Consider the following 12606-nt stretch of genomic DNA (forward strand, 5'->3'; position numbering starts at 1 on the left):
CATGCAGCAGGAGGCACGTTTGCAGTTTGCTACAAACCTCAAACCGCCGGTGTGCACCATCCCATTGAAATACATATTTAAAAGCATATTTAAAAACGCTCAGTGTGCACTGGGCCTAACATCTGAGTTTTTGCATGGATGATTGGGATAGATGCCAAAAGTCCCGGGGGAAAAATCTGGATTCGATGCAAAGCAGCGAAATCACATTGAATGCTAAATTGCCGGCCTAAAGTGCTTTAAAACATCTTGCATGTGTATACAATCAATCAGGGAGTATAACTAGAGTACTGCTTCACACTGACACACCAAACTCAGTGTGTAACACACCGCAAACAGCTGTTTGTGTAGTGACGGCCGTGCTGGACTGGTGCGCACCATGGCGAGAGTGCAGGCCGTAGCGGTTTTCAAGCCAATATGGTCGCTGGGCTGACGTAGCTGAATGACAGAACTGTGACTGCCAAGCTGATCAAATTTGGTCTGTCCACAATGAAGCAACGACCTTATTATTGTGGGTGTGCCCCCCCCCCCGAGACACTCATATAGCCGGCGGTCATTGCTTCAGGTACAGTGACTGGTGGTATTAAATATCACACTGCGTGCGCTCACGTAGGTAGGTGGGTGAACAACAGGTAGGTATATGCAGTGATGGGTATTACAATGTGCACCTGTCACACACAGTTACCGGACAGGCACAGTGACACTGCGTGCACTCACGTAGGTAGGTGGGTGCACTGTGAACAACAGGTAGGTATATGCAGTGATGGGTATTATAATGTGCACCTGGCACAGTAGTAATTATACCACCAAGGCCAGCTGCGACTGACTGACAGGGCTGTATATAATGCAAGTGGGCCACACAAAAAAAAAAAAATAGATCACAAGAACAAGATTAGCTCTCAAAAGAGCTGTTGAGGGGTGCTTTTTTTTTTAGCAATAACAGTCAGCAAGGAGCAAGCTGAGAAGCCTACAAGAGCCTAACTAAGCTTTCCCTATAGGTCTCTGCACAGCAGCTATACCTTCTCTAATTACTGCAGGTACACGAGTGAGTGAAAAGCCTGACGCTGCCTGCCTTTTATAAGGAGGGAGGGCCTCCAGGAGGGAGTGTAGCCTGATTGGCTACAATGTTCCTGCCGACTGTGATGTAGAGGGTCAAAGTTGACCCTAATGATGTAGTATAGGAGGCGAACGCGAACCCCCGAAGTTCGCCGGGAACCGTTCGCCGGCGAACCGTTCGGGCCATCTCTGAAAACCAGAAAGCAAACAAAAATTGTTTTGTTATCATGATCTAAAGTAACCCAACAATTAGGGGAAAAAGTTTTATGCTTAATTTGCTCAAATTAATATTTTTTTTCTCAACAGTAATTGTGATGGGTAACGCAACACACCATATTGCTGTATAATTTTAATTGAATTAACTTATACATCAGATTCCAATGTGTTGTTATATAGCTTTCTGCATAGGAAGGGCAGCAAGCTAGGCAGGCAGCACTGCGCATATGCACAAAAAGGTCCATGGAAGGGTCAGGAGTGCAGTTATTGCTTTCATATTTACTGCTGCTATTGCACCAGAGAGCATGCCCTGGTCGGCACTGCAATTTATGATAACAATTCTACTGAGGTTTGCTCTGCTTGGACACTCTGAGTTATGATTTTTTTGAAGTGACAGTCTAGCCTCTGCCAGAAGATATTCCGCTTAATCTCTCTACCTCAGTAAGTAAAAGCTCAGGAGAATTCGCTATATGAAAACCTTGAGATAATGTGTATAATACAAAACAGCAACCTTGGGATGAATCTACCTCTATTTTGTCATGCTCCGTATTTTATGGTGAATTTTAAGTTACAATGGCAGTAAGTGAGGAGCCTCTGACAGTCATTTCTTGGTCTGTGTGCACAATTAGTACAGCATGGGCACTTTATGAAGTTCACAGCTATTAAATGCTTCGGTCGCCTACATTTAACAGCTTTACACAGCAACCAAGTGTGCTGTGGCAGTTTTTTTCACTCCTTATGTAAAACTGTTGTGGTCTATTTAATACAGTACAAATAATTTATTGTAATTTGGTTCTCTAAGCTATTTAAAGTGATATTCCACTCATTGGTGAAGTATCATTAGACACCAGCCCCCTACCTCTCACTCTCAATAGAGTAGTGGAAAAAGTAGTCGTGCATTACCTCTCCTGCTGTCTGTCAGCAATGTACAGTGTTTGCTTCACCCCTGTTTGTTGCATTTTAGGAAGAGTATACATCTGTACATTCTTTTCCAGAGCTGGGATCAATAAACATAGTTGTATGTGCATTGGCTTGGCATCTGTTGGTGTTTTATAATGACCTCTCTCACAGCAATATGTCTTGTATAACTGGTGGGTATGGAAGACATGTACATGAACAGCAGTGTGCTGCATTGGGCTAGGCTCAACACTGCATGTTGCTGGTGGGTGGGTGGCTGGGGATGTACAGTGTCATCTTTTTTGATACACTGTACAGTGGGCCTGGTCTCTAGTGATATTCCACTAAATGGTGAAATTTAACTTGAAATAGAACTGATTTAAAATAAAATAAACTGTATTTTTTTCTTGTAGTTCAACCATCAACTGGTATTATTTTAGCTTATGGTAATAGATGTGCAATTGGCTGCCACCCCCCCCCCCCTTCCCAATCAGGGCTGGTGCTTCTATTAGGTCAAACTGGGCAATTGTCAGGGTCCTTGGGGGCCCCACAAGTCAGAGAACTGCAGAGGTCACAAGTTTACAGTCAGCACAGTATGAAAATGTAGGTGGCCCTACATTCATGTTTGCCCCAGGCATTTTACCTAAAACTGTCCCTGCCAGAAAAAAACAACAACTTATTTCTACATTGTTGCCAAGAAACAATATTATTGCTTATCATCTGTAAGAAGTATAGAGCACCAAACTCAGGAATAGACTTTATTGGCCTCCATTATTGTAAACAAAACAGAGAGCAACAATACATTGTGAATTTCCATTGTTAACCCAAACCCAATTTCTTGAGGAAGACTCTCCCTTTTGAATTTAGCACCATCCTTCCTACTGATGTTTTGATGTGAGAATGGAATCACTCACCATCAGTGAAGTTCAGTTCTCTTCAAGCTCTCTTCAGTTCCACTTACATCTGATCCAATAGCTAGAACCAATGAAAAGTAAGCATGTCATTTTCACTAGGTGACCTCCGATTATAAAATATTATATAATATACAGTATTATCATATACACTACTATTTGGTATCTATATTCCAAAAAATTACAGATATTTATTTTCTATTTATGTTAATGAAGTCAAGTCAATCTAATTGTGCTTTTGCTTTTCAGATTTATAAGTTCAACATAGGAAAAGCCCAGTTTTATAATGGATTCCATCCAGAATTCTGCAGCAGACTTACCATTATTTCTAAAAGCTTTACAACATTTTGGCTCTAATTAGCCCCAGTTTAAGGAATTTATAACCCTGTGAAATACTGTAGGATACACGTTATGATGTCAATTTTAACTTTACAAGGCAACCAAAAGTTATGTGCTCTGTAATTATAAGTTACATTTAATGTTTAGTTCCTGTGTTTTAAAAGGTATCGGAGAGACCATCGATTTAGCAAAAATGTTAACTGTTTCTTCATGTTTGTCAGAGCGAGGATCAAAAGATGAACATTAGTTAACATATTTTAGCAGTCAATAAAAACAATCACCTCAAGCTAAACATTTGCTGTTAATTAAGGATATGTATATATTTTGTTTAATTGTCATCTTGCTAGAATGTTACCGATAGATGGAATAGGACAAACATGCTACTGCACCTTATCTGCAAGTAATTTGTGCTGTCTGCTTACTGAATTTTAATACTTCCCAATTAACAAAGAAAGGGTTTTCATCTTCTTCTAGACTTACTTTTATGCCTACTCAGATTTATTTTGATAATAAACAACTATTGCTATATATAAATCAAATCGCCTTAAGAACCAAACCCAAAACCAACAATAATACCAACAACAAAACAGTATAAAAATAATAACATGTAGGTGAAATCGAGATATTAATTGGCTGTGATAAATGACCTAAATCTGATTACTTCAAATAACTTACTGTAAGAGTAAAAGGAATGCTTGAATATCTAACTTCTTTGGAATTCAGTTGAAATTCTCAGTTCTAAGCGGCATTTCATTATTCTAAGAAACTGTCAGTTCAACTGTAGAAATGTGCTAGCGTATGGTGCAAAATCTATTTCACAGTTTAAACCTGGTTAATCACTTTTTTTGTGAAAATATGCATTTGACTTTATCTGAGTTTTTAAAGAAGGAAATAATGTTTTACTTTCTTTCAGTCTACAACCCTTTACAAACACAAAGGCATACGAAGCCCTTCCAAGTAGCCAATGGGTGACAAAGAGCTGACATGACCATCCTCATTTCCATAAGACGCCATGTCACCTGCTACCCATCATCACTTTGGAAAGAGAGAAAGAAGATGAGGCTGACAGAATAGAATCTATGTTGTACCATATTTTATATCATGAATGCTTTGTTTGTTCGCATGTGTGTTGACCATAAAGCCTAAAGCACTTTAAGGTTTATAAAATACTATGTCAGGATACCCAGACAGCAGCACATGGTGACCCAGAACCACTAGGAAGTAAAAGGGGCTTAAAGAGTCCAAAAAGCCTCCTGCTAAAAAACAACACTGAGTATACTTTGCCTTCTTAATACAAAAAGCATTTATGCCCATAAAGCCAGGCTCACATCCAGAACCACTGGTGTATAGCAAACCTTACCTGGCCCATGTGCAATTAACTTTTTCTCCTGTTTTCCCCTAGGTCATATTTTCACGACTGGGCCCATATGCAATTCCAACATACAACCAATGAATCCGGTGCACAGGTCTTCAATTGTATAGTATACCCATATGCCATTCACCTCTTCTCCTGAGTTTTCTCCTAGGAGATAACTTTTCATCTTCAATTTAAAATAACTTTTTAGCACTTTGCAATGAAAAAGTGCCAAAAAGTAGGTGAAAAAGTACTGTCAAAATTATTTTGAGTATTTGTGTGCTTGCTGGTGGCTTAACAAGGCATTTTATTTGGAAGTTTGAACATATTACCTTGGTAAAAACTACCAAACAGAAAAGCTATTTTACAGAGAATATGAAAATTATCTCCTGGGAGATAACACTGGAGAAAAAGTTAATTGCATATGGACCCCTGCAGCTTATACATTTTACAGAACCACATCAACCTAACGTGCATACAGCCTGTTTTTGACTTTCTGGTCCTCATCAGTGTATGGCAGGGATTGAAGGAGCTGGGATAGGGCTAGTACTTATAAATACTATGTATGTCAGAACTATGTACCCAATGCACATTATAAGACTATTCCCAAGGGAGATTATTTAAGCAGGAAGGAATAGTTTTTTAATTGTAGTTTAACCACTTAAGTACCAGCAGTCTTTGCCCCGTTAAGGACCAGAGAACGCTGGTACAGAAACGGCAGAATCCTGATGGAATACCAACGAATCGTCGCACATACCCGTCACAACCGCTGTCACCGCCGCACGTCGGGATCCTGGGCCACCCACTCTGTTGTCTCTATGATTGCAGAGTTCCTGTGAGCTGGTCAGGAGCCGCTTTCATTGGCTCCTGACCCTATCTTTCAATGTAAGTGGCTTACATTGAAAGGCACAGCCAGAAGCCAATGAAATCGGTTCCTGACCCGCTCACAGGGCTCTGCCGTCATAGAGACAGGCAGAGCCAGCGAGCTGCGGTGACAGATGGTGGGGATTAAGCGGAGAGATCGGCGGAAGCAACGGAAACGGCGGATGCGCAATTGAAATCTACGCCCTTCCAGCCAGGCGACCACCAAAACAGGGGGTGTAGATTTCAATTAGCTTGGACCTTAAGTAGTTAAAGTAGTGTGCAGATAGTCTACACTGCTTGGTCAGAATTGTTATAGCACCTCATTTCCTACGAGAGCTCTCCTAAATGTATACATCTATAGAATTTTTTAATTTTTAGCTAGCAATGCGTTGTTAGGGGGGCCGGGTGGAAATTTTCAAGATTACATTTAGGGCTCATTTCCACTAGTGCGGCGTGCGTCTGCGAGACGCACGCCGGCACTGAGCGGGTGGGCGGGATCGCAGGCGAATCCCATCATCCGTGCCATGCACGGCTATGGGATTCGCAGCTTAGCTGCGAATTCTGCAGTGGGATCCGGCCGAATCGCTACAGCAAGCGATTCCGCCGGCAGCACCATTCTCCCCTATGGCAATTTCCCAGTGCGATTTATGTGCGGGGAAACTCAGCGGAATCGCGGCGACTTCCGCCCTAGTGGAAACGGGCCCTTAGAGTTTCTGCACACGTGCACAATCCACAGCTCATTATCACTTGTCTTGCTCGCATTTGAAAAAAATAAGCAAATGGACCTGCAAAAACTGCAGTATTTATTAAAACAAAAGCAGTAAAAACCTTCAGGACCAGATCTAAAATATCATTTTATAGCTTAGTAATCAAAAAAATCAGATGTCACCTTAAGGGCCAGTTCGCACTTGCTTTAAAAATTTTATCAGTGCAATTAGTTCTTAAAGCTCCACTTAAACGCAGGAAGCGAATGCTATTTTAAAAACAGCATCCAAAAAAACATGTAATGCAAGATGCAGAGTCTCAACTTGGCACATTTTCCTGGACCAGACGGGAAAACAAGCCCAATGGAAGCCTATGAGAACAGACACTGTCCGTTCTCATTAGGCTAGTCACCACATCTGCATCTCCCGTTTTCCTTGCATTTGCATTGCCACCGTGATGTCATACCCATGCATCCTGCTGCCACTTGGTCCCTTGTAAACAGCCCAGTGGCCAGGGTTCTCCATTCGGCTGTAAAAGACCAATGGGAATCCTCAGCAATAGGGAGAATTCTCATTGGTTCATGTTGGGCCAATGAAAATTCTCCATGTTGCTAGGGAGAATTGGCCTGCTGCAGCCTATAGAGAGCCATGCTTCTGCTGGCCTCTGGGCTTTTAAAGGGACCGAGCGGCAGTGGCAGGACAGGTGAGCAGTGATGCGGATGTGATCGACACAGGAGTAGACGGGCAGACATGCGGATGCAGAATGGACAGGGTGCGGACACAGAACAGTCGGGTGCGATTGTTGCATGCAGATGCCGAACTGATGCTACGCATCTGCATCGTGGATGCTCTAATTTACCATTTCTGTTCTGCATCCGCACAAGAGTGAACTGGCCTTTAATTTGATAAAAAGTTTCTGCATTAAAACTGTCTTCAAATTTTGATCACATGACCATAAGCAACAGGGTGGAGTGAGTAGCTATAAGTTTCTTAAACTAGTTGTGGCTGCTCTAACTGTCCGTATTGCATCATCCTCAATATTCAGGAGAGGACACAGTCTGAATCTATCTAGCAAGATTGCAGTCTGTCTGGTTTTCTGACCATGACCGATACGCAATTAACTTTTTCGAGGTGCCCAGTGCACTGCACACCAAAAACCTCTAGCAGATCTACAAAACGCTAGAGGTTTTTGAAGCAGATTTTAGAGCGATTCTAGGCATGTTTTCTAAACATGCTTAGCATTTTTTGGACCGTTTTTGTGTAGCAGATTTCAAATATTCTTACAGTACAGCTGTATCTGAACAGCTACTGTAACAAAAACGCCTGGAAAACCACTATGATCTAGCGTTTTTCAGAGCAGTTTTCCACTTTCCTATACTTTAACATTGAGGCAGAAACGCCTCAGAAATCTAAAAAATGCTGCAGCCCCCAAGTTTGCGTTTGTGTAAAAAACGACACGCTCTGTTGTGCACCATCCCATTCACTTTCATTAGTCAAGCTGTTTTCCCCCTGCAAGCGTTTTAAAAACCGCTCCAGAACCGCTCTGGTGTGCACCAGCCCTTAGTGAGTAAATCAGCTGTCAGGCAGAGCTAGTGCTCTGCACCCACCACCCACTCATCCAGCAGGTAGTTAACTTGTACACGAACTGTGTTTAAGGGCTGGTGCACACCGAGCGGCTTTTTGGGCGTTTTCAGATCCGCTTGCGGCTGCGGATCTGCTTGGTCAATGTATCTCAATGGGGTGGTGCACACCAGAGCGGCAGGCGTTTTGCAGAAACGAAAAATGCCTGGGTGAGGCATTTTTTGGATTTCGGATGCGTTTCTGCCTCAATGTTAAGTATAGGAAAAACGCAAACCGCTCTGAAAAACGCCTGTTCAGAGCGGTTTTGCAGGCGTTTTTGTTACAGAAGCTGTTCAGTAACAGCTTTACTGTAACAATATATGAAATCTACTATACTGAAAACCGCAGCAGCAATCCACAAAGCGCTAGCAAAACGCCTCATAAAAATAAAAAAAAGCATTTAAAAATCTGCTAGCATTTTGCGGATCTGCTAGCGGGTTTTGGTGTGCACCAGCCCAAAACTTAGGAAAAAACAGCCAAAGCAGTGTGGGACATCTCTCAATTTAAATTCAGACATTGTTTGAAAATTATTAATAGAGCTTATAGTACCAGTATCTTTGTGTCGCTTTACTATTAAATCATTTATAAGGTAAAATTGTAAAAAATAAGCAATTTTACTCATTATGTTATTTTCAGTACAGTCCTTCTTTGATATGCTATTTAGGCTAACATTAACATTATAAAACATGTTTAACTAGTCAACGACATTTCAAATGAATCCAATCTGCTGCAAAAATTGCTACTTGCAATACAAACAGTATGAAAACATTATCTGCAGCTGCAGACTAGGGCCTTTGTGAAATACACTTTGCTGTGAAGTGTTTCTGGCATTCCTGCTGTTGGCTAATGGAACAGTAAAGCATGGTTAGTTGTGGATCCTTAAATGGGCACTATGGCTAAAAATTTAAAATGTTAAATATGTGCAAACATAAACAAATAAGAAGTATGTTTTTTACTGATTAAAATGAGCCAAAAAATTTTCTCCTATGCTGCTGTCACTTACAGTAGGTAGAACAAATCTGACATTACCGCCAGGTTTTGGACTAGTCCATCTCTTTATGGGGGGGGGGGGGGGGGGGAATCTCGGGATTTATTTATTTTCAAAAGCACTAAGTGAATGGCAGTTGCTCCATCCAACTGCCAACAAATGTGTAGTGAGCAGGGAAGCTATCTTTAGAAGGCGTAAAAGCCTTGCTGAGAATCCCTTATGGAGAGATGGACTAGTCCAAAACCTGTCGGTAATGTCAGATTTCTACTACCTACTTTAAGTGACAGCAACATAGGAGAAAAGTAATTTATGGCTCATTTTACCTTGAAAAAAAAATACTTCTTATTTGTCTATGTTTGAACATATTTAAAATTTGTACATTTTTCGTCCTAGTGCCCCTTTAACATGAGACATGGCAATAGAAAACCAATACTTTAATGAGTTCAGCTGATAACACATCCAATGATCTAGTTCCTACTAGAGATGGGCCAAACTTTTTGCCGGGCGAATTTTTCCCGGCGAACAAGCGGTGTTCGCATTCGCCCCCTCAGGCGAGTACATGGCGTGCCTGACTCGCCCCCTATACATCATCATTGAGCTAAACTTTGACCCCTTACCTCACAGTCAGCAGGTGCAAGGCAGCCAATCAGCTATCCCTCCAACTTGGACCGCCCCCCACCAATCAGAAAGCCAGCACAGAAGCCATGTTGCAATCTATGTTTGGCTTCTGTGCTAGGCAGATCAGGGACAGTGTGTTGCGACAGGGAGATAGTTTGGTAGGCCTGTGTTCTGCGTCCTCAGTGCAGATTCTTGCTGCTACCACATTGTCCTGAACAGCTAAGCCCTTCTTAGGGCTGATACATTATTTTTCTTGCTATTGTATTTCTCTTCTGTGGCCAGTGCACAAGTTAGCTGTTGGTGACAGGTCTGCTGGTCCTAGTAGTGCACCGACCATAACTCACCTTCACACCATTACTGGCATCTAGTATCCACTGGCCTCTGTGTAAAACCTTAGTGCTGTAGGAGACCGGTCTGCTGGCCCTAGTAGTGCACTAACCCACCTTCACACTGCCAACTAATGGCATCTAGGATCCACTGCTGGCCCCTGTATAAGACCTCAGTGCTGCTGGGGACAGGTCTGCTCTGCTGGTCCTAGTAGTGCATCGTCCCTAACCCAATAGTCCTTCACCACCACTACTGGCATCCACTGCCGCCTGTGCAGAATTAGATTTTTTTGGTCACTTAACAGTCATTGAACTACCTCAGCCTGACCATAGAGGCTGGAAAACCATGATTGTCTGCACTCTCATGATTGTGCACACAAGCACGGCAGCCACTACACACCACTATACAAAGATTGCCACTGAGAGGACTAACATTTATGTCTTGAAGGTGTCAAATGGTAAAAAAAAGATATGCTCATCTGACGTAATCACTAAAGGTCTTTGCGGTTGTTTGCAAACGCGGCGTTTCGCCTGTCAGTGTGAAACGGGCGTAACCCTTACACTACCTGATCGACATGTACACACGACGGATGTTTTAAAGCACTTTATTCCACCAATTTAGGAATGTATTGTGATTTCTGCCCTCTAGCGATTAAAACACAACTCTGCGTCAACTCCATAACTTTTGCACTTTTGTTCTTACTGAATGTGACTACTGTGGATAAAGGGAGAGCGCAGAGATAATTTTTTGGATAGACATTTTATAATTTATAATTCAATCATTGCACAAACCATAAATATGCCATAAACCATAGGTATGATTCCAAAAGTGTGAACTTACCATGGTATAAAATACTAAATTACACTGGAAATTCCATGCTATGTCATTAGAAAATTCTTTTAAAATTGAAATACCCATTGACCAAAATATGAAAATAAAGCAATCATATCAAAGCCAGTAGAGATGGCCACGCCCACAAGCAGAGCAAGCAGGTTAACAATCAACCAGTCACCAGCAAGCATCTACACAGGCAAGACTACAGGAAAGAACGTAACTAGTAGCAATCGCAGCCTATAGTTACGTTCCCAGGAACTAGAGTAGCAGGAATACTACCAGTCACCAGGTTGGTGATGGCAGAATCCAAGCGATCAGGATAATGGACTTTACTGACCCACCGCAGATGCAGCGAACATCCATCAAGCATGGAAACAAGGCAATACACAATAATACATAAAAATAACAAACGGCTCAACTAATGGATAAATATATATTAGCAAGTCTGCATATATATTTATCAAGAAACTAGCTAAAGCACAAGTAATACGGTCGCATTGAACTACATTAACAGATCTATTACAGAGTGACAAAGTGCCCAGCAGACCAGCGTACTGACCGCTATGTTGGGCAGGGTCTAAAATGGGAGGCAGACTTTTATGTGGACCTCAGCCAATGAGTGCAGGCATGCAAATTCCCACACAGCTGAATGGTAATCACTCAATCTTGAGCTGGTCTGATCTGCTAGCTGACTGTGAATGCAAAGGACTTTCATAAGAAATACATGCAGTATTATGTAACAAAATGCATGTAGGAAATCCAGGGCTATCCGGCCGCAGCTCAGCTGCAACAAGCAATTAGTGGAATGATGACAGCATCCTGAGCTGCCCTGAACTGCAGAGCGATCGCAAATGAAAATGAGACTCATTGCGAATGCACAACCGAAAGCAAGCAGATAAGTCAGAACTGCCCAGTTGCAGCTCCACTGCAAGCAACAGAACATGCTACAGGAGAGATCCTGACAGCGACATCTCTAAAAGCCAGTAGATGATTATCTCTTAGGCATGCAGCTCGTTGTTTAAATGGCAGCTAGAGGCTTTGAGGTGCTAGAAAATCTAACCAGTCAATACTAAAAGAAAGGCCAAAGTGATGGGCTGATACTACTATTAAAACTCAAATACTTTGGTCATATTATGAGAAGTCCGGGTTCTTTGGAGAAATCTTTGAAATCTTTGATGCTTGGAAAAATGAAGGGTAAAAGTAGAGGGCGACAGAGGCTAAGATGGATAGACAGCATATGTGAAGCTATGAACATGCCTATGTAGCAGCTGAAAGAAGCAGCGATTAACAGAGACATGTGCCATGCAGAAGTACATATGGTCACTGAATGAATGAGGAACAGAGGCTATGACTGACTATATTTCAATGCTTCATAAGCTCAGTGAACATTGCTGCTAGAGTATCATATTGTTCAACACCAAATGCTAATATATATAAGAGCTATTAGTAGGTACAAGTCTATTTCACAGCTTTTTGTCTCTTTCACACAGTAGTAAATAAAATATAACCAATGGATAAAGTATACCAGTGGACAGACAGCAAAATAAAAGTTTTGTGGTGCTAGCAGACAAACATTTCTTAACCACTGTTTTTCCCCTTAAAAACCAGAGCAATATGCCCGTCAGCACTCTTTCCATTCATTCGCCTAAAACTTTATTGCTACTTATCACAACGAAAAAAAATCTATATCTTGTTTTTTTTCACCACCAATTAGGCTTTCTTTAATGGGTACGGTTTGCTAAGAATTATTTTATTCTAACTGAATTTTACTAGAAAGATATAAAAAAAAATAAAAAATGGGAAAAATAATTTTTTCTCTGTTTTCGGGCATTATAGTTTTAAAATAATACATGCTAACGTAATTAAAATCCACACATTTTT

General features: G+C 41.5%; 1 long non-coding RNA gene across 2 annotated transcripts in view; it reads right to left on the reverse strand.

Annotated features, from left to right (window-relative positions):
* Nucleotides 1–12606, reverse strand: part of LOC137535666 (uncharacterized) — a 132920-nt gene that overhangs the window by 18581 nt on the left and 101733 nt on the right. For both annotated transcript variants that reach the window (XR_011024429.1, XR_011024428.1), the window contains exon 3: nt 3081–3141. This is a non-coding gene — a long non-coding RNA (uncharacterized lncRNA). The remainder of the gene's footprint in view (nt 1–3080; nt 3142–12606) is intronic.

The sequence above is a fragment of the Hyperolius riggenbachi genome, chromosome 10, assembly GCF_040937935.1.
Source record: "Hyperolius riggenbachi isolate aHypRig1 chromosome 10, aHypRig1.pri, whole genome shotgun sequence".
NCBI classification, from domain to species: domain Eukaryota; kingdom Metazoa; phylum Chordata; class Amphibia; order Anura; family Hyperoliidae; genus Hyperolius; species Hyperolius riggenbachi.